The sequence below is a fragment of the Pongo abelii genome, chromosome 15, assembly GCF_028885655.2.
Source record: "Pongo abelii isolate AG06213 chromosome 15, NHGRI_mPonAbe1-v2.0_pri, whole genome shotgun sequence".
NCBI lineage: Eukaryota > Metazoa > Chordata > Mammalia > Primates > Hominidae > Pongo > Pongo abelii.
This window is the reverse complement of record NC_072000.2, coordinates 105,249,496-105,271,762: the sequence shown is the minus strand read 5'-3', so window position 1 is coordinate 105,271,762 and position 22,267 is coordinate 105,249,496. Positions and strand designations below refer to the sequence as shown.

The 22,267-nt window shown below is 53.0% G+C and overlaps 1 long non-coding RNA gene across 2 annotated transcripts; it reads right to left on the bottom strand.

Moving 5' to 3' along the window:
* Positions 1–574: 574 nt before the first annotated feature.
* On the bottom strand, positions 575–21,739 carry MEG3 (maternally expressed 3 (non-protein coding)). 2 transcript variants are annotated; one of them, NR_037685.1, is given in 7 exon segments: positions 575–1,985; positions 2,329–2,404; positions 11,571–11,704; positions 11,992–12,132; positions 16,320–18,832; positions 19,050–19,158; positions 21,640–21,738. It is a non-coding gene; the product is annotated as a maternally expressed 3 (non-protein coding) (long non-coding RNA).
* Positions 21,740–22,267: the final 528 nt, after the last annotated feature.

Below are 22,267 nucleotides of genomic sequence, written 5' to 3'. Positions count from 1 at the left end.
AGTCCTAGCCTAACTCTTCTCGTGGATCTACCCATTTATCCGTTTGATTGTTATTTCTTTTTACCGTTCCTTTCTCTCTTCTGTCATAGCTTTCCATACCTCCTGTCCTTCATTCTCATGCAGCTGGGGTGCCCAGGGGGGCCCCAACACCCTCATCAGGAGGACCCATGGGGCCACGTCTTCTCATTCACCTCATCCTTGTCTATTTAGATATTCACTGGCTTGTTCACTTAGATGTTCATTATTTAATGGACAGCCTGTGGTTTTCTAGAAGTGGACCAGCCATAGCCCTTAATTTGTGATGATCTTTTGCCACCATCGATCGCATTGCCTTCTTTTACATCTTTATTTACTACCCATTAATGTATTTCTGTACTTAACATTTGTTACATTTTTTCCTATTTCTTTATTTACCAATATTAACTTTCTCATATCCTTTCATCTAACAGACCTCAGTGCCCAGGACTGGATGACTCAAAACCCCTCACAGTATCTTGTCACCTGGCACTGCACTCCCACTGCTCATTCATCCATCCACACACGCAGGGTAGACTTTTTGGCCTTTTTTTCTTTCTTTTGTCATTTATTTATTTATATGCAGACTTCAAGTGCTCAGGCTTAGATAACTTTTGGTAAAAGTGCACTCTCATCTTTCGCCCACCGGGTCCTCTTTCTTTCTTTGCTATTCTTTGAACTCGTTCTCTGTGGTTTATTTTTCTATGCCAGGAGCATATATTATTTGTATCAGTCCTAATGCTTGGCTTACAGTAGCCTGACATGGTCCTCCTTATAGAGTTACTTGTTACTCATCCTCTAGTTTTTTTTTTTCTTTTTAACCTTTCTTTTATTTGTTGCTTCGGTTTTTTAAAAAAACCTTTCCCTTCTCCCTTTTGATCACTTGTTCCTTAACTTGCATCTTTTCATTTTGACTCAAAATCTATGTCTCATTCTGCACTTCGCTACTCACACAGCCATTCTTTTTTTCATTTAGGTTCTTTGTCATTGTCAAATGTCAGAGGCATATATTTGAATTACACATATCCCTTATTCCATAATCAACTGATATCGCTTTGTGTGTTGCCCTATTACTTAGTGATTCACCGGGTTTTTTCTATTTATATATTGATTGTCTAGGCATCAAAGTGGATGAACCATGGTCTTGTGTACACACACTCTCATCCTGGCTTGCTTACTTCTTTACCTATTTATTTGTTTATTCATTCTTTCTTGCTTCACTCATTCATTCATCTGGTCATTTATTATATAATGCAATAGACACCAGTGAAACAACCTCTCAACAACAACAACAACAAAACCCAGAACATTCACAGTATCTTTGGCATTCCTGCTTCTTCTCACTGAGTCACCCACCAAGGTACACACAGTCCACAGTCCAGAAACACACACAAATGGCGGATGCAGAGCAGAGACACAGTGAATGTTAAGTTTACTCCCAGATCCTTCTGGGGCTCGCGTCCTAGACATACTGGGAGCAGATCTGAGATGAGGGCCCACGTTCCCCAGGCCCCCTGGGCAAGGCAAGCGCCGCCCGTTCTGCCCCTCTGGACCGTGGTGAATGACCATCCCCATGAGAAACCTGTTTCAAGACCCCAGAATACATAGAGACACACACATGGTACATAGTCTCCTGGTGGGAAACGACGGACATGGAGTTCATTTTTAAATAGGTGGCTTTGTCTGTGGCAATATAAAAATATTTTGGCCTTTCAAGGCAAATACAAAAGAAACTACCCATTACCATGGCTGAGTGTCTCAGTCCCAAACAATAAAGAACTTGAAGAGGTTTAGCCGGAAACTTTGAAGACAGAAAATCTGCCCATTATGTTTTCCAGACATTTCGAGGGGGTGAGCGGAGGTCATTGGAGCTTGAAGCCCATTTGGAAGGCTGGTCCCTCGGCCTGCGTTTTCTCCTTGGCCCTTTGAAGGGCCCCCCAGCTCGCAGGGCACTTCCATCCTAGTCTGCCCTGCGGCACAAGAGCCAAAGGGAGACTCAGTGATGAAAGAGCCATTCATTTAGAAGAGTGAAAAAGAAGAAATTCTTTTGGGGTCCGACATTTGAAGCCCGCCTATAGAATTCTTTTACCACAGAGACAACCCAAGGAGGCTGGGGGCTCCTGTCTTAGAAAACAGGAGCCCCCAGGTCTGCACTTGGCTTGACTCTATGGGCACCCACCTCCCAGTGCACAGACCCCCCGGCCAGTGCCCGTCAGCCCCTCCACGAGGTCCGCCTGGCGGTGTGCTCCGGGCGGCTGGCCCCACCCTCAGCAGCAAGGCCACGTGTGTGTTCTTTACATTCCAGCCACTTACGATTTCGAGCTGGAGAGGGGCTGGGGTCGCACATTCGAGGTCCCTTCCCACGTAGGAATCCAGGTGATGGCTTCCGCTGTAAGAAGAAGGCACTAGGTCACAGAGTAGAACCTCACTCAGGCCGGCGAGGAGGAGGAGGAGGGCGGATGAGGACAACAGCTCTGGAGGGGGGCAGGGGTGGCCTGGAGCAGGGACTCCCCAACCTCCAGCAAGTGTGGAATTGGAGAAGCCATGCATTTCTCTCCTGACTCCGCTCACCCACCAGCTGCCTTTGGAGCAGAAGGGGCAGGTGTGGAGACATGGAACAGACTTGGTTGGTGCTGTTCACGGAGCTAAGTCGTGCTCTGTGGGACCCAAAGGCTTAGCACACTGCATAGATGAGAAACGGGGGTGGCCCAGGCCCTGAAGACAGGGCATGAACCTGTGCTCTGGCGGAAGCAAGGTGCCCAGGTTGGCGAGCAGGACGGCTGGCCCTGAAGGAGACCAGAGAAGCGGGGTGTGGCCGGGAGGGCAACCCACAGAGGGCTGCAGGGCTATTAACGGGCAGCGTTTCCCAAAACCATGGCACACACGTTGTGTGCCTGGACAGACAACTCCACTGTGGCAATTTTGTTCACAGTGCAGTAGGCACTGGGAAGCACCATGGCCAGGCACATCAAGTCTTCAGTGTCAAGATTTGCCTTACGTTTTAACTTGTTTTTTTGCTTTGTTTTGTTTTTTTCTTTTTTAATCGGGCAGCAGGCTGGACCAAACGTGGTTCAGAATACTCCCAAAATTTTAAGCTTTAAGAAAAGGTGACTTCAGCAATGTCAAACGCGTATCATGACACATTTGTCAAGACCCACAGGATGCGCGCCACAGAGAGTGAGCCCTAATGATGGGAACCAAGGCCTTTAGTTAATCATGTATCAGAGTCATTCCATCGATCGGAACAAACAGACCACACCACACGGAGGCAATGTGTGAATGACAGGGGAGATGGTGGGGACGGGGTCTGGGAACTCTCTGTACTTTCCCACCAATGTTTCGGTAAACTGAAAACTACACAGGAAAAAAAACCAGTTTATTCATTTACAAAATGTGTTGAATGAATGGCTTTTCAACTCTGTTCACAGAGTCTACTTAAGGTGAGGAGGCGTCAGAAAGGTAGCCTGTGACGGCTGAGGTCCCACCAACGCAGCAAGCTGGGTGATGGGGCAGCCAGGGGTTGGGCCAGGAGGAGGACAGGGCCAAGGTCTGTTTGAAAACACCCTCTCTAGGGACCGTTTCCTGGGTTAGGCACAAGTGGAGATAGGAAGCCGGGGGAGACCATGGGACACCCCCAGGAAGACACCCAGGAAACAGAAAGGCCATGAGAGAGATGCAGGGGCACCGGGACAGGCAGAAGCCACAGACCACAGGTCCCGGCCCCAGGGGGGGTGGCTCATGCCTGTCATCCCAGCGCTTTGGGAGGCCGAGGCGCGTGGATCACCTGAGGTCAGGAGTTCGAGACCAGCCTGACCAATATGGTGAAACCCCGTCTCTACTAAAAACTAGCTGGGCATGGTGGTACATGCCTATCGTCTCAGCTACTCGGAAGTCTGAGACAGGAGAATCGCTTGAACATGGGAGGCAGAGGTTACAGTGAGCCAAGATTGCGCCACTACCCTCCCAGCCTGGACAACAGAACAAGACTCTGTCTCAAAAAAAAAAAAAAAAAAAAAAAAAAGGTCCGGGGAGACACCTGACTCCAGCTGCCTGCCCCACTGCAGGTCTTCAGGGACTCCCAAGACTGCCTGTCCTCAGGCCTCTCAGGGATCTCTCCAACCCACCCCTGCCATCTGGGCCACCCCTGCTGCCTCTGCCTCTCTATTCCTAGTCATGTCTCCAGCCAGGATGTCCAAGACCCGGCCAGGGCACTGGGGACACTTCTTGCCTCCAAATCCTCCTAAAATCTCCTTCCCTGGCTTTGCCCTTCATAAACCCTGTCCTGCCATAACTGGTTAATTTGATAACCAAGAAACAACAAGTCTTAAAATAAGTGTTAGTGAAGCAATGATCAGTGCATGGGTGACTGAGGGGCTGATTTCGGTTACCTAAAGGCTGCCAGACCACCCATTATCTACCGACCACCACTCGAGACCGTTTCCCACCCTCCCTCCAAGACTGCGCATGGCTGGGGTGGCCTCTCACCATCGCCACGTCCTAAGGTGGCAAGAACTCAGGCCAAGAACACACAGCGCGACCAAAGGCACTGCCATTTCCCGCAGGAATCAGAGGCGGGTGCTTTGTTTTGCTGTTTTTGTTTTGTTCCTTTTTGTGTTTTTAATAGGAGCGGAGAAATCAGAAGCAGGAAGGAGCATCTGGGTTTTTTCCTGCTTCTGCTCCAGGGACCCCATGAACCCTCAGAGTCCCTGACCGTCCTTAATTAACTCTGTGTGCAGACCCCAGGCTGCTCTGCTACAGAGAAGCCCCAGCAAATTCGTGCCTTGGTTTAAAAGCTGCGTGTGCCAGCTCTGGGCTTGCTGTGATGTGTTAATAATGCAGTACTGGGCTAGAATCTTAACAAATGTCAGAAAAGCTGCAGAGATGAGTCACTGTCTGGAACCAAAGAGAAACACGAGGCCTCCTTATAGAGTCCAGAGGAGTAATTGTCACAAGCATTTGATGGAAGACCTCATAAGTGCGTGCAGTGAGCTCATGACCCACGCAGAAAGCGTTGGTGAACACTCCAAAAACATCTTCCACAGCTTAATGGGATTAGAAAACTCTAGCTCTGCATCTTAGGATTTTAAAAGTTACTCTTTTCTGGAGGCAAACAGCACCTAATTGATCTGGCATGTGTTTGGTATAAACAACTTATGGCTGTTTCAAACACAAAAGGACCTAAAAGGATGATTTTTATTAAAATGTTGATCTCAAGAAATAGAGCCTGTCGTTACACAAATAATCAGTCTTGCCTCAGATCTCGTACTTCCTACCTGTTGAGTAAATACCACCCCCTTACAACTTCCCCTGACAAATGCAAGCTCTTTGCAGAGCTAATTTCCTGTACCTTTGTGAGGCCGGGGCCCTGGACATTACAGACCCATTTATGAAAATAGGAGAGGTAATTGGGACATCTTTTGAAATCATGTCCCCTCTCTCTCGCAGGCCCCCATCAGCCCTCTAATTTTACTTGGTCAGGTTACAGAGGATGTTTACATACGCCTCTTCCTGGAATTTCACCTCTTTGCTTCAGGAGTGGGCAATTAGAGAGAATTAGGGCCTATTTGGTGCCTGTTTACCGTTAATGGATGGAGTGGCGGAGGCAGCCTTGGGAAAGCAGTCTGCCCGTCTAATTGAAGCTGGCAATTTTTCGATTCCTCATTTCAGCTCGCAGATATTGTAGCAACCAAGGTCACAAAACAAAAGCTGCAGCCCACCATGGTAATAACCAGGTGCAGGCCCGACCGGAGGTTTTGTGAGCTGTTCATTACTACACACTGCAGCACAAAGAGATAGCTGGAAATGTTTGCAAAGCTGAGTCTAAGACGGGCAGCCAGTGCAGGCGGGTGATGATCACTTTTCCAGAAGTTGTCATCCTGTTGGCTTTTTCAGGAAGTTCTCAGCTGACTGGGCCACGGTGCCAACAGAGGCGCTGGCGAGGGTCTCAGGACCCAAAAGTCACAAGGTGAACCACGGGGGTGGGGGAAACGAACATCTCCTGGTTCTGAAGCCACGAGTCCAGTCTCATTAAACAAGAGCCACTCTACAGACCAAAAAGGTGTTCCAGACCAGCCCAGCAGCCTGCCTGTTTGGAATAATGCCCCATAAAACACGATCCCTGCATCCCAGCTCATGGGGCAGCCCCTTGGAACCTTCTTCGGGCAAGAGCTCTGACCCACACTAATGACCAGTGACTGTGACCCCCTGACCACACAGGTCACACAGGAGCTGGCAACTGGCAGGGGCTTCACCTCCAGGGCCTGCTGCCAGCTCACCGTGCAACCTTGGGCAAGGCTGCGGGCCTCTGGGATCGCTGGTTTCACCACCTCTAAAGCAGAGGGGGCAGTGGACCAGTGACCCCCAAAGTCCCAACAACTCCAAAGACCCAGCAAACAAACGACAGATGACCTCCAGGGAGGCCTGAAGAAACCCCGAGCCACTCGGACAACCATGGGCCTGCACTCGCCCATTTCGCAGATGGGAAAACTGAGGCCTAGGGGGCTGGAGACAGGAGCCAAGGTCACACCCATAGTCAGGGCTGAGCACAGGCTGTAACCAGGTCTCTGGAAGACTGCTGACCTCTCTGAGGCTCGGAAGCCAGCAGCAGCAAAGTCAGTGACCAGCCAACACTGAGACCTGGGCCCCCCTCCTGTCATGACGGGTCTTTGTCCCTGGTGCCTCCGGAGTGGCCCTACCCTTACGGCAGTCTGGGGCAGTGGTGGTGCAAACAGCTTCGCTCTAATCCAAAGGGTCCCCTCTCTCGCAGCTGCCCACCTTCCCTGCGGGCCATCATGACCCCCTCCTCTCCTGGCTAACCGTGAAACAACAGCCCTGTGGATTTCTGAGCCCCCTACGGCCAACTTCCTGAGTAGGGAATCACTCTATGTCCACTGCCAGGAGGGCCCAGAGAAAGGGCTGGAGTGGCAGAAGGAGCAGCCCAGCTGTGAGCGCGAAGGCCAGCGCAGACATGCGGTCAGACTTTGGCCCCCAACTGTCCTCCTTCCCCAACTTTCCATCCTGGACCTCTCTCCCCGCAGCCCCGTTCTGTCTCTTTGGCTGTATTTCGGGCATCAAGCCCAGGTTGATCAAATTTTTGTTTACAGGCACAACCACTCTGATTCCCCTTTGCTAAGAAATTTTCAAAATCAAGCCCTAGGATCTCAAAGCGTGAACATCCCAGGGTCGCGCGAACCCGGTGGCTGGTTAAGTGCGTCATTGTGCAGCCTTGGAGCTCCTGACACACACACAAGGGCAAGGGGCCCCACGCAACCCCTGGGAGGGAACACACACACACTCCGTTTCAGGGGAAGGTAATTGACGTTTTCTTCTTTTCATCTGAAGAAAAGGCACCTTCCATTGAAAGGGCGCATTCACAGAACCTGGGAAAACTCATCTGCGCTCAGCCCTCCCAATTATCCCCAGGTGGCTGTTCCCCACGGGGGGCTCCCCCACATTCCTCTCGGCCTGAGCCTTTGTTTCCATCTGAAACGGCCCTGGGAGCTCCCAGGCTAAGAGTCTCCTCCTTAAGCCCCTGCCAAAGACCCTATTCACTGCTCAGAGTCGAGGCAAGCCGAAGGTGGTGGGCAGCCTTCCTTTCTCCCAGGGTAGGGGACTTAAGAACTCTCCATCTGGATTTATTTTTAAGCTCAAAGAAATTGGAGAGCAATTAAGAAAGTCATGGCTACACCCTTCACCACCATCCTCTCCCTTAATGAACTCCTCTCTCACACATAGTCCCTCATGTTGGGAGGCCCACGGCGGCCCCAGTGACCCAGCACCTGCTCTGTACATGGGCCGCCCACAATCGCCAAGGGCTCAGGGGTGACGGGAGCTGAGAGGACAGACAGAGATATGTCCCAAGTCCTCATCACAGTTTATCCTGAGTAAAGTGACCACAGTTTTCTATGGTGAAGATCGGGGCCCAGGCCCTGGCCTCAGGACCTGACTCAAACCCAGAAGGCCCTAGAATTCCAGACCTGTGGGCCTCTGAGGCACCGCAGAGCTCGTCTTGGCACAGATAAGGGGTCTCTCCATGTCTGCTGGATCCGGCTGGAGTTGGGACCCCTCTTCTGGCAGAGTGCCCTCCTGCTGCAGTGCCTGCAGGGCTCCTGGGAGGGGAGGTGGGAGGGGAGGGGCCGCACGCCCTCATCAGCCCAGAGGGCCCCCCACACTCCCACCTTTCCTGGCTCTGAAACACTGACCCAATCCATGCCAAGGAGGCAAGCCTGTTCTGCGGCTCCCCTTTCCTTAGACTCCCCCAAGAACCTGTGGGCAGCCCAGGTGTGGGACTGCCCTGTCTGAATGGGGCTCCATACGAGACCCTCTCCTACCCCAGATTCATCCTTCCCCTTTCCAGACCAGGAACTCCACACTTGAGAGGCCTCGTTTCGAAAGGTACACCTCTTTTCTAGACTTTTCCGTCTGCTCAAATCGGGGATGGGAGACGAAGCTAGACTTCCTTATTCCTCCTTTGGAAGAGGGGACAGGGCTCAGAGAAACAGCGGGGAGGGGAAACCAGTCCTTGGGACAATTCACAAATCATTAATTCCAGTCTCCTAAAAAGAAGCCACTTCCAGCGACCCAGGGCTTTTCTACTGCAGCTCACAGTGCTGGCTTACACATCATCCACTGCCCTTTAACCCTTTGGGACCTGAATCTGTCTCCCTCCACACCCCCTTCTGTAGAAAGCTCCCTGCCTCTTTGCAAGGAAAAATTCATTAGCAAGCTCATTAAAGATGGGTAGATTTTCCATTTCATTCTTTCTGGAAGTCAGATTGCTCATAAAAAACACACTTAAGTTATTTTATGTAAATGAATGAATAAGAAACATATGCATCCTGTTGCCCTTAAGTCTTGCCAGGTTTTGACATTATTTGGAGAAATGTACTCGGAAATTCATTTGGGGTTTGAATCACAACTCAGGAGGCATGAGGTCAGGGGCCCTGAAAGCAGCAGTGAGCAACTCGCAGGTGAGAGAATGTGGGGGCGAGTGAACGAATGCGGGGTCATTTTCTTCCTTTGCACAAGCTCAGGCCTGAGCTACCCTCTTGATTTCCTTTCCCAGCCACCCAGAGCGGGCAGGTGCGAGAGGAGAGCCAGTTTCCAGACCAGACCACCATCTTTACCCTGACACTTGCACCCACCCAGAAGAGTCCCACTAGAGGCAGCCCCCTAGGAATCACTTAGCACGATGACAAATGGCCAGAGACCCCTCACAGCCCTCCGCCGACGTGACAGGGTCCTCTGTGGCTCACTGCCTAGTCAGTCAGGGTCTCATCTCCACCCGCTATGGCTCAGGCATTGGCCAATCCATCAAAATAGAATTTTCCTGAAAATGATCATGTCTTTCAGCACTTACTAATGGCCTTTCGGCAGTTCCCGAGAAGATCACCAGCAAGGCCAACGTAGTAAGTCACGTTTCAACTTCTTTCATTGAGAACGTGGTATATTTTACCTATTTTCTACCTAATGACATACAAAACCCCAAATACATGTTTGCCTGAGACTGAAACACTCATGAGTACCTGAAATATAACTCAGTGCAAAGAGGGTTCCATTTCAACCCCTGAGAGCCAGGGGCTGCCAAAGCTTGGTCCTATCTGGGCCTCACCTGTGTGCCCCTGGCCTTCACTTTGACTTTGTCCCTGGGCTTAGTCCACCTTGGGAAAGTCCTGAGATGTCCGTGAGAAACCAGTCCAGGAGCTGAGGGCATGTGGCTCAGACCAGCTACTCGAATGTATTCTAGTAAGCTTGGGACAGGATCCCCCCAGGACCCCAGCAGCCTGCCCCTGTGCAAACCTCCCCTCCCAGGCCTCTTCTCCACATCACTGTGTTTGCAGGTGGCTCAGCAAATGCTAGCCTTGGAGTAAATGTCACAGGGCAGAGCCTTCCTGGGCCCCCTCCCTGGGTTTAGCCCTGGGCACACACTCCCCTCCCCGTCTCTCCAGGCTCTGGGGCTCTCCAGAGAGCAGAAACAAGCAGACAAAGGCAACAGCCCCAGGTTACAGCGCCTCTGCCCCCTCTGCCTACGCTGCCAGATTTTGTTTAAAAATAATATCCCCATCCCATTTCAATTGCAGGGCAGAAGGGCAGGGCTGCAGAAGAGCTGTCTCCAAATCCTCTGTTTGATTAAAGAGCATTACGGAGGCTGCGTTGGAAACCAGAGACACTCCGGGGGTGGGGGGTGGCGGGGGGCGGAGGCCTGCACAAGGGCTGATGCGTGCACATGGCTGAGGACTAGAGGCTGGGCCCCACCCAGCGTGCAGCTCTGTTCATCCACTTCCTTCTCAGAGACCCCATTCGTGGGTGTCCAGAGGGGAGTATCGGCATCTGGGCCAAGGACAGTGCTAGGGCCCCCTCAAGGCTCCATAAATGTCTGGGGGAATGAAGCCAGCCTCACCCCACGGTTCAGACCTTTCTCAGCGCCCACCCAGATTCTCTGGGAAGTCTAACTGCACTCATTCACCACAATGGCCACTCCAGGGGCGTCATATATGAGGGATGCCAGGATCCTGACACTGCCTCCCAGGGCGGCTGGCTCTAAAAACACCCCATCGCCCTGAGTGAGCCACAGGCTCAGTCCCTGGGACCCCAGAAAGGAAAGTGGCCTCAGCTGAGCCTCCTCTCTTCCTGCCAGCCCAGCCTTCACCCTGGCGTGGCCGTCCAACATGCAACCCTGAGCCCCCGCCCTCGACGACACCTTGCTTGGCTGCCGCGCAAGCCGCCTTGCTGCATGGGTGCTCCAGGGCACCCAAGTAGACCCTCTGGTCCTTAGTGCAAAGCCCAGCCTTAGGCACCCCAGAACAACCCCAAGCCCGAGCCCTGGACGGCTCCCGGCTGCATCTTGACTTAGTAAAACACAAATAAACAAATGATGAGTCCTCGAGTGAATTGCGTGGCTCCAATCCCCTGCTTTCTTCTTCTCTAGCATTGCTGATTTTATTTAAACAAACAAAAGCATTCCCATCTCATTGCAATTTCAGGGGTGAGGAAAGGAGGAAAGAGAAGAAGTTGCTCAAAAACCACTATTTGATTAAAGGACATTATCAAAGCCTCATGTGTGAGAAACCACGGTTCTCACAGGGAGTGACGCTACCATGGCTGGTGGAAAGAAACGTCTTCCTAGCCGAGGAGCAGGCAAGCATTCCCATTTCCTCCTCTCCGAATGGGTCCTTGGGCTGGGTGTGGGCAGGGCAAGTGCCCCCGGATCCCTTTTGGCAATGTGTTCAGCAAAGCCGTACTGAGGGCTCCTGTGTGCCTGGCCCGAGCCGCTCTCGGGAGTCTAGAGTGGAGGTGGACACTCCCCACTTACCGTCACCGGCCCACGGCATGCCGTCAGCCAGGGTGGACCCCCACACATGCTTGCTGGGTATAGCAAGGGTCTCCACTCCAGGCAGCTCTCCGGCCCCCAGACCCCTGGGGCTGATGTGAAGAGGATTCACCTTGGCAGGTTGCCTCCTCCCCAGATTAAATGTTGACACTCTTGTTGATCAGAGAGGAGAGACATCAGCTGACGCTAATAAAATCCTGGTGTCTCAAGAAAGTAAGAAACTCACCCCAAAACAGGAAGGAGACGAGAGGCCCTCCAGGAAGAAGACTCGGGTCCGGGATGGTGGGCCCCATCAGGGCCTCTTCCACAGCTTCCATCCGCAGTTCTTCAGCCGACCCAGCTGGGCCGCGGCCCACGTGCCTTGGGGAAGCACAGAGAGTTAGAATCATGGCAAGGCAAGCCCTCCGGAAAAGCCAAATACACCCAAGAAACACACGGGGCACGGCCTCACCTGCAGTTTGCTTTTTGGTGGAGTGGGGTGACTAGTGGGGGATGCCCAATGACAGGAAAAGGTGCAAAGCAGCAACGGGCTGGGTTAGGGGCAGCCCCAAACCCAGAACTGAGTGGGGAGCAAGGGACCGGGTGGGGCAGAGCCCAGGACTCTCAGGGCCACGGCGGAGGCAAAGGCAGGCGGGGGCAACACCCACCAGGGCACGATCACGAGGGGTCTCTGGGATGGGACAGGGGTCTGTCCATAGCCCTGAGGCCAGGCCCACAGGAGGCGGCATTGCAGGATGCTTGGCAGGAGATGGAGACACCAGCAGGGGCTTGTCGGGGGCACTGGGAACCTGCTGGAAACAGGCAGCTGGAGTGGGAGTGGCTCCTGGGGCAGGAGAGTGGTACTCAGACCGCAGGAGGGCCAGGTGACCACAGGTATGGGCTTGGCAGGGAGAACCAGCCTGCTAGGCAGAGGGCTGTGGAGCTGAGCCCTGGAGCCCAGGGATTGAGGCAGAGAAGGGCAGGTGGGTGAGGCCCACCTCAGGAGACAGAGCAAGCGGAGTGCCGGGTGGGTGAGGAAGCTGGCCACCAGGGAGAGCCAGCCAGCAGCCGGGAAGAAGCAGAGCCTGCAGATGCTCCCTGGAGGTTTCCCCTGCTGGTCCTCGGCATGGGACGTGGGCCCCAGCAGCTGCTGGAGAGTGAAGGAGCTGGACCAAGCCCCGGGGGAGGAAGGCATCATGGCAAGGGAAGGGTCGCAGTCACAACCACACCTCGAGAGGGAGACCTGTGGCCAAAGCCCGGGGGCACACACTACAGCTGTTCCCGTGCCCACTTCGGTCCTGACAGACGCAGGGCCAGGGGTCCAGAACAGCTCAGCGTCAGGAATGGGGCAGAGAAGGCAGAGAGGAAGAAGGGGCTGGCTCCGACCAGAGCAGAGCCCTGGGGATGGCTTGAATCCGCCCTCACACCCTCCGGCCTGACCTCTATAGAGCCGGAGTCCACTGCTCCAGCCCCTGGGGCAACCCCCCGGCCCGCCCTCCTGGGGACACAGAGGCCATCAAGGGACGGGCTATGGTGGCCGGTGCCCAGGCCAGAGCCAGGGCCGTGGGCGTGCTCAGTTAGGATCAACTGTTGGATGACGGGATGGCCGCGCGGGTGAATGCAGGGACGCGACCAGCAAGGCCCCCGTTCAAATGGGGCAGGAGTCAGAAGCTGCTCACACACCTCTCAAAAATGAACTCCACCCTCCAGCCTTTGCACCTAGAACTCTTCGCATGGCCCACCTGGTGGCTCAGCTGTGGTGGTCGAGTCCTTTCATTCACTCACCTGGCGAAACCAACATCCCACATACTCTAACTGAGCCCCACTCTGTGCCAGGCTGGTGCTGGGACACCCTGAGGAGACATGGGGCTGGCCAAGGGCACCCCAGGAGGGCGAGCTCAGGAATTGGGGAGGGACAAAGAGAGGGAGGTATTGGAGAGAGGAAGACGAGGAAGAAGGCAACAGAAGCAGAAAAAGCAGGGACTCAAGGAGTCAGGTTAAAGGGCTGCCCCTACACTCAAGGGAGCAATGAGACCCCTCTGCCGGCACCTCAGGAAAGTCCAGAAACCCAAGCAGGATGGGGACGTGGGGAGTTAACTTTTAAAAGTTTGTGAGGGCTCCAGGAGCCTTGGGCACAAAACTCCAGAGAACCTGCCGGGGGCCAACTGATTTCCTCCACGCCCTCTCCAGGCTTTCCAATGTCCACAGGAGCTCCTACAGTACTAACAGTGGCTTTGGGACCTGTATGTTAATGGCTGCCATGTGTTTGAGGGTGAGGAGAGTGCCATGGATTCTTCATTAATATTGAAGAACATCTTCTCATTTAGAAACATCAGGCCTGCTCTATTTTTCTACTCTCCAACAGCTACATGGTGGGGAGGCCAGGTTTTCGTGTGATCTCAGCCTCAGGTCTATACCCGAGTCCACCCGTAGTCTCAACGCTCCCCTAGACAGAGTGGCCAACTACATCACCATCACTGGGAAAGTCTCGCCTGGGCAAAAGGGGATGAAAGATTGCCTCAGGCTTTTGCCCCAACCGGCCAATGGGAGATCTCTTCCACATTCTTTCTCGTGGGGTGCTGGGGTAGAGTTGGTTTTGCTAACTTGGAAACAGTATCCAATTCTAATTCACGAAGCCAGAGAACCTTTAGCCAACAGACTCACTAAGGGAGGAAGGTCCCATAAGGTTTCAACTAACAACATTTTCTTGCTCCAACTACCTCCCTTATCCCCTAGTTTTTTTTCCATTTGGCTGAAGGTCCGACTGGAGCCTAAAGTTTAATTGGAGTGATTTAATCATGATTGATCCGCCTTGGGGTGAGAAGTGTCCAGAGCTTGGGACAAATAAGGGCATGTTTCAGACTTGGGACACACCTGCTCTAAAGAATTATGGGCTCTAGGGAGCTCAAAGATCAGAACAAAAAGAGGAGGAGGGTTCAGGCAGGGTACAGGACATGTGGGTGAGGATATTAAGGGGCAAAAGAAGAATTATTATAGGGCCAGGGATGGTGGCTCACGCCCGTAATGCCAGCACTTTGGGAGGCTAAGGCAGGTGGATCACAAGGTCAGGAGTTCAAGACCAGCCTGACCAACATGGTGAAACCCCGTCTCTCCTAAAAATACAAAAATTAGCCGGCTGTGGTGGCGGGCGCCTGTAATCCCAGCTACTCAGGAGGCTGAGGTGGGAGAATTGGTGAACCCAAGAGGCAGAGGTTGCAGTGAGCCGAGATCACGCCACTGCACTCCAGCCTGGGCGACAGAGCGAGACTCCATTTCAAAAAAACAAAAAAAAGAACTACAAGTTCTGATTCCTGATTCCCAGATGTGAGTTTTAATCTCCTCTCCACTGATTGATCCTGACTAATCACTAGCCCCCTGTGCCCCAATTTCAACAGTATGCTGGAGTCAAATCTGAACCCCAAACTATGCCCTCTTATGGGGGGCCCTCTGGGATGCCAACATGCATTCACTTCTTCACCTGGCTAGGCATTCCATGAGTATTCACATTGTAGTCGCTCCCCTAGGGCTATGCCTAGGAGTTAGTACTTTCCTACCACTTGGTAATCTTGAGTGAGTTTTGGATGTCCTCAGTGGGTCCTGAGACGAGTCAGAGGAGAGCTAGAGTTGGGAACTGATCACCAGTGGCCCCCGCAGTCCTCAGCTCTTGGAGAAAGGGAATGAATGCTCTGGCCATTTGCATCTGTGCGAAGGATCGAACAAAGCCACTTTCTACAATGCAACCCTGTCCAAAGCCCCCCTTCCCAAAGCTGCCTGCAACTTTCAACCCCGCTGAATGGACTTCGCACTGGGACAGAGGCAAAGACTTAAATGAGGAGCAAAAGAAATGTCGGCTCCATCACCAAAATTAGAAGTGTGGCTTAAGAAGCCACATTGCCCCAGCCCGGTGGTGGCCAGTTCACCTCATTATGATAATCAGTGTGTTTTTCCTTCGCAGACAAAGAAGGCTCCTTATGCGACGAATATTGGAATCCAGCAGCTAACCTCATTAACGTCTGCAGCCTCTTCCTTCGACAAGGCCCTAGATTAGCCCTGTGTTCATTAAGAGAAAAGGGCGGAAAGTGGAATAAAACTGAAAAACACCGCCAGGGTAAGGGGGAGGGGAAGCCCTTTTCTGTTAGCCGTTCATTCACTGAAATACTTCGTATACCTTCAGGATTTAATCACCAGCAAAGGGGGCGGTAGGGAGGGGGCAGGGTTTACCAGGATGTGGGAGGTAAAGAGGTTAAACCCGATGGAAGGAGTTAAAAACCCAAAATAGGGTGATTTGATGTGAAAGCTTCCTGGGATTTGTCATTGGGATAATCAATTTAAAACCTTCTTCCCATTTGCTTTCTTTTAGCCCAACTAACATAAGGGGAAACCGTCTTTGGATGTGTTTTAGGTGGCTTTTAATATTTTCTAAGTCTCCCTTTCCTACTTTTTTTTTTTGTCTTTAATGCCTTTGTTTAGTTATTCTCTTCTCCCGTCTCTCCTGCACGCCCCTCCCTTTCCACTTCTTTCTCCTCTCTTTGGTCCTCCCCGTGGGAACCTAATGTATACGAAAATCTAGTGGTGCCTCCAGTTGTATTTTCCCATGAATGCTTTATTGACTTTGCTTCAAGCCCTTCAAATAGCATCTGGTGCTTACCTGTGAGACATCCCACCTGACCTGCCAGATAAACATGATTAACCCTATTTTGAAACTGAGATAAACCTGGCTTGGAAAAGTTGACCTACCCCAAGGTCTCAGCACTAAGTAATTTAACTAGGACTCGAACCCAGGCAGCGACTCCTGACTGCTTAAGATGGCATGGTAAGAGTTCCTAGGGGATGCTAAGAATGAGAGGAGAGGGGAGCAGGTGTCTCTGTGAAGGGGAGTGTAAACACACAGAAGTGAACCGGAGCCCCAGAGCCCTGTGAGAGAAGGCATGAAAATGTGTCCTTGTGTCCATGAGCCGAAAACATGACAAGGATTAAGCTACAGAAAAGTCTTTACCTTTGTGAGTGCCCTTCCACGGAGTAGAGCGAGTCAGGAAGCAGTGGGTTGAAGAGGAAATTGGAGGTGAGGAAGGAAGACAGCAAGTGTAGACAGGCCTTTCAAGAAGCTTGGCTGTGAAAGGAAAGACAGAGACTGTAGTGGCTAGAAAAGCTGACAGCAAGGACCTGGGAGGCTCCAGGCTGTGGGCAGAGCAAAGTCAGAAATGCAGAAGGAGGCTTTCTGGAGATGGCCGGGACTGAGACAGGTACAATTCTTCCTCTAGAACTCAGGGAACAGGGATTCAATGATCCAGTGGGGCCTAACCTGTAGAGCCTCTTGACAGCCTCTGTTTCCCTAGGAGTGACAGGGGCCGGCCCTGGCTCAGGACAGGGAGTTGTGAGGATCAAATGAATGGACAGTTGCAAAAAGTGACAGAAACATTCACTACTATTACTCACTGGGAGCAGGACTCTCGATTTTACAGCCCACTCGAATCTCACTGGGGCCTGGATTTTCACTGACCATAAATTATTCGTCCTGAACATTAAGGATGTAAAAACCACTGGTAAAAGCTCCTGCCAGTCTCTGGAAGACAAAAGGTCCCCTCCTAATAGCCTGGATTAACTCAAAGCAGGTCTCCGCCCACTTCATTTGTCACCGTCCAAGTCATCCTTGCACCTCCATTTGCCACATAATCCAATCAGCCCCTTTCAGAGGCTGGGCAGCTATTGTCTACACTGAGCTGGGCTTCTCTAAAGCAGCCCAAGTTGTTTTTGTCTTGTCCGGACAAAACTGGTTAGCTTAAAAGGGGACGAAAGAAAGTCCTGGTCAAATGAGGACCCCAATTAGGTTCCAAGAGACTGTTTTCATTATCTTTGTATCAGATACCTAGCCTGGTGCACTGGGCAGATTGTCGGTGCTCCAGAAAATGTTTGTTGAATTAATTCATTTTTATTTATTCTGGAATTTCTTAATTGAACACAAACACACACAGCACCTACTGAGTGCTGTTCTCACTAAGGGAGAATTGGGCTGGACATGTGAGCAAGGAGGGACAGCCTCGGGTGGTTAAGTAGCTCGCGCTTTCCACAGCAATTTACAAAGCACTTTCATAGTAGTTACAGCATTTGGTCTTCAAAAGCGCCCTGTGGGGTAGATACACGAGGGTGTGTGTGTGAGAGAGAGTGTGTGTGTGTGTGTGTGTGTGTGTGTGTGAGTGTTTTAATCTCCATTTAGACCATGAAAGAAACTGAAACTTACAGAAGTTAAGCGACTTGTTTAAGGTCACACCGTTATTAAAAGGTGAAGCCAGCACATGGTACCAGCACTGGGGCCACCCAGACCCCCAAGACCACCCCAGGCAGCTGGGATTTCAAACAGACTGTCCCATTGTCAAACATTTGGTTTGAAATAAAAGGACTCTTTAGTATAACTCTGAGCCAGAGGGGAAGAAGGGGTGAGGGTAGCTAGCGTGGCACCCTGGGTCCAACTCCAACCCCTTCTCTTGCCAGCAATGTGACCAAATACTTACACCTCCCAGCAAGTTTCTGTCTCTTTAATGTAAATCTAAGTCCTACCCCATGGGACAGAGAGTTCAGTCCTCACGTGTCCTCTCTCCCTTTCAGCTTTTTTAAATTACAAAAATCAATACTACCAAATGCATCCTCACCTGGAAATGAGGCTGCCTTGTTTACATACACATATTACATAAAAATCCCATGTTCGTATCACATAGAAAGTGCTCTGGAAATGACCACATGCATAATTCGTGTTCTTACTCAAGTCAGCCCGTCGATGGTCTCTGCAAAGCCCCTACCTGATGCAAGGAGAGCCCGTGGACAAGGGCTGCCTGGAGTGCTGTTGGAGAATAAATAAGACGAGTAAGACAAGCAAGAGGGGTGGGAAGGGACTGACCTGTCAAACCTTTTCAACAAACATTTGCTGATCACCTCCTCTATGCCAGATCCTGCCTGAGGCCTCTTTTATCTCATTTAATTCTCACAACAACCCTAGGAGGTTGCTCCCATTGACCCCATTCCCCAGAAAAGGATAGGAAGATCTCCAGAGAGGTGGGGCATGCCTTTGGTGATTCAGTAGCATGCTCATTCCAGAAGCCCACCCAGGGCCTTGGAGTTGCCAGCAGGATGCTGGTCAAGCCCTTGGCCCAGGTCCCCCTCCTGAGAATTTCCCAAAGGGATCCTTCCATTCAGGACATCATAAGGGTGATGACAGAGTCAGTCGACAAAGACTGACACCCCCTTGGGGAGGGAAACACTCCAGTTTGCTAGCAGGTGAACACAAGCGAAGACTTATAGGAAAGTACTCATAGAGTCAAAGCATGAGCATAGCAAAAGTCAGGGCTTAATGTCCAATGCCCCCTCACTAGGGCATTGGTTTAAGTCTTTAGGTAAGAGGGACAGCTGGCAGGTCAGTTCCGGTCCTCTTCATCCTTTGCCATCCTGGTCCTGGGGGTCTGTGAGTGGCTGCTTTGTATGTTGGTGGGATCCAGGAATCCGTGCTCCTAGTGCCCTCTGCAATTGATCAAAGGTTAGAGAACCTACTTAAAAGCCCAAGCCTAGATCATAATTACAGTTTAAGTTAATTAATTACAATTAAAGCTGATTAGTTAAAATTTAAAATTGTCTTTTAATTGCTAGTGGGTCTGGGGGTGGTGAAAGGATGGTGGTGGGGTTGGGAGATTCTGCCCGCCACGTTGGTTATGAAATGATAGCAGGAGGGTTGAAGTACCGTGAGGTGTAGATGGGCAGCAGGCCCCTTGGCAGCAGCTCGGCATGGAGAGGAGGTGGTCCTTGAAGACAAGGAGGTGGACGGATGATGTCATCCCTGAGGAGAGACCCTATGGCATGGGAGGGGGGCAGGTTAGAAACCATCTTCGTGACCTCTAACGGCCAGCACCGGAACAGCAGAAAGCGAAAGGGGGCAGGCAGAGGGAAAGGCAGGGAGGAGTGGCAAAGGGGAGGACTGAGGAAGGCAGTAGGGAGGGGCTGGGAGGGAAGAGGGAGGGGTATGGAGGGAGGAAGGAGGGGGGGCAGGGAGAGGGGAGGAGGGAAGGGGAGGGGAAAAGAGAGATGAGGAAAATGAGGGGGGAAGGGGGAGGAGGGAAGAGGAAAGATGAAAGAGGGAGGAGGGACAAGAAAAATAGGAAGGGGAGGAGGGACGAGGAAATGAGAAAGGGTGGAGGGAGAGGAGAAATGGGAGGGGGAGGAGAGGAGTGGGAGGGGGTAAGGATGATTTGACTGACAGGTCACAAGTGTTAGCTGTGTGCGTGTGCGCAACTCAAAACCCAAGGTAGCCGGGCAGGCACACACCGCTAGGGGGCGCGCGGCCCGCACCCGTAACCCAGGAGCGCAGCCACCTGCGGCGCCCCGGCCCGCGCCAGGCGGGCCTGGATGGACAGGGGGTGCTCAACAGGTCTCAGGCTAGGAAGGGCTCCACAGCCCACCCCAGGCCACCGCGCCAGGTCGCTACGCCCCCTCGACGCCTCTCCAGCCACCACCAGCCAGAACCCACCTGTGGCCGCGGCGCAGCGCCTCCTGCCCGCACCAGGGGCCTCCTGCGCCCCCAGCCACCGGGCCCCAGCCCCTGAGGAAGGTGGGCCACCCAGCGGACCCGCGCCAGGCCCCTCAGGAGCGCCGCTCCGCCTGCTACAGGGAAAAGCAGAAATCCCGACTCCCACCTTCGTCAATCCAATTAAATACACGTTCACTAAAGTCAGAAAGACCCAGTCCTCCAGACACCGCTGTCACGCATGTGGGTGGTCTTGGAACGAGAGACAGAACCTGTGACATCGCTGGAAAGTAACGCAAAGGGGGCCACCACGCCGCTCTCCGCTTCGCCCCCAGGCATCGACATCACGCCTCCAAAGTCTTGCCTCCCACCTTCGCCACAGCAACAATTTCTAGCCCCCGCGCAATGGCCCCTCGCTGACCTTGTCACAGCCTCTCTCTCCATCCTGTTCACATGAGCCACACCTTCCTAAGACCCCCGAAACCAAAAACCACTGGAAATCAACTAACGTGCCTCTGTGCGCCTCCACAACACCCGAAGCCACCGCGCAAAGGCCGACCCCGGCCTCTGCGGCCGCTCCGCAGTGAATCCGGGAGTCTCAAAACTGTTCCCTCTTGGGTAAATGAATTCAGGATCCTCCAGCAGATCCCGCGCCCGACCCCCTCCATCAGGAGAACAAAGGCCACCTCCCCTCCCCACCCCGCCCCCCAAAATTCCGCAGTGCCGCCAGCGCCCTCTCGCGGCCAGCCAGGAAACCTTCCAGAAACCTGCCACGTAGCCACCCGCCTGCGCCCCCACCAGGCCCGCCGGCCCAGGGTGGGAGGGGGCGGCCTGGGGGGGCTTGACTCGGACAAAGGAAATGGCAAAAGGCGATTTGACCAAAAGTCCAAGACTGCGACATGTCAGGATTTTCGAGCGACCACCACGCAACGCTCTGAAGACCCCCGCAGCACCCCATCCCCAGCTCCCAGCGTCCAGACCCCAGCAACACACCCCCTTTTCTGCATTTCTCTCCTCCCTCTTCGCAGACCCAAGGACACGGCCTTCTCTCCTCCCCAACCCACCCCCTGCATCTATTCTCCCAGTGCCCCCAATCCCACGACCCCCCTTCGGCAAGGACTAATCCTAGGGGGCTACTGGCAGGTTTGCACTTGGGCGCCATCTCTCTCCACTGTGAAAGTGGCTGATCAGGGCAGAACCAGATGTTATCGGGTAGAAATTTTACTCTACATTTTGCCTGGGGTCCACACTGCACTAAACCTGTGTATTTGGGTTCGGAAAACCTCGCGAAGAGGAACCTCCACTCCTCCCGCCCACGATCCACCAAAAACCTGGCCGACAGCTGGCGAGGCAAATATGCCCGGGAGACCCTTCTATTCGGGTGCTTCCTCCCCTAATTCATGGGGCATGCAGAAGGCATCGCCGCCATATCTCCCACTATTAACGCGATTCTGGAGGCGGCTTCCAATACAGGAAATCCGGGGTTCGCCCCCCAGTGAGTGCCGTATACCCGAATCCAAGGAGTTCCATCTGATTCCTCCCGCTCCTCTGAAGTCCCCACCACTCAGCCTACCCTCAAGGACTGGACCCTCCAGAGAGGAACCCTGACTTCCCCCCAGGGAAATGTGCCTCAAGATTTTCCTTCTGATAAATTTTGTTGCGGACGCTCGGGGACCAGGCGAAGTGGTCGCCTCCAGCAGCAGGACCCGGGATCAGGCTCTCGGCATGTCCAGGAGGACAGAACCCATCCCAGAAGCGGATGCCGTCTTCCTTTTGCACATCCTTTGCGGCAAGGATGCCAACAACTCACCAGGTGAGGGATCCTCTCGTGGGCGCCCCAGCTCTCCCGAGGAGCCGCAGCCAAGGCCAGCGAGCCAAGGCGCGCTCCCTCTCTGCTCTCCGCCGTCTGCGCTAGGGGCTGGCTGGGTGGGGTTTATATGGAGGCGCAGAAGGGGTGGTCTCTGACGTCAGCGCATTCTGCTGCAATGCGCTCATTTCTCTAAAAGTGATTGGCCGGAAAAATGAGCCCCCCAGATTCTATGACAAATTGCTCTAGCCGCACCCAGATTGCAGCAAAGAAGGGAGGAAAAAAATCTGCCGCAGTGCCCCTGGCCGCCATGACCAACACCCTGTGGTCGCGGGTGCTTTTTCCCTGCGTGAGCCCGGCTCGCCAGGCAGGGTGAATTCAGGCACAATGTGTGGGGGGAATCGCCCCGATGGCTGGCCGTCCTCAGGCGGCCGATGGCCAAGGTGGGGCTGTCGGGGCGCAGATCCCACACCTGGCGGTTTCGGAACATCCATCGGAGGATGCGGGCTTAGCGAAAAAAAAGTATGGTTTCTCTTATTGTTCAGGAAAATAAAATGCCTGAGCGACATAACTGGTTCCCAGATGTAAGCCAGAGGCTGTCACCCCCTCCCAGTCCACCAGTGCGTTTCTG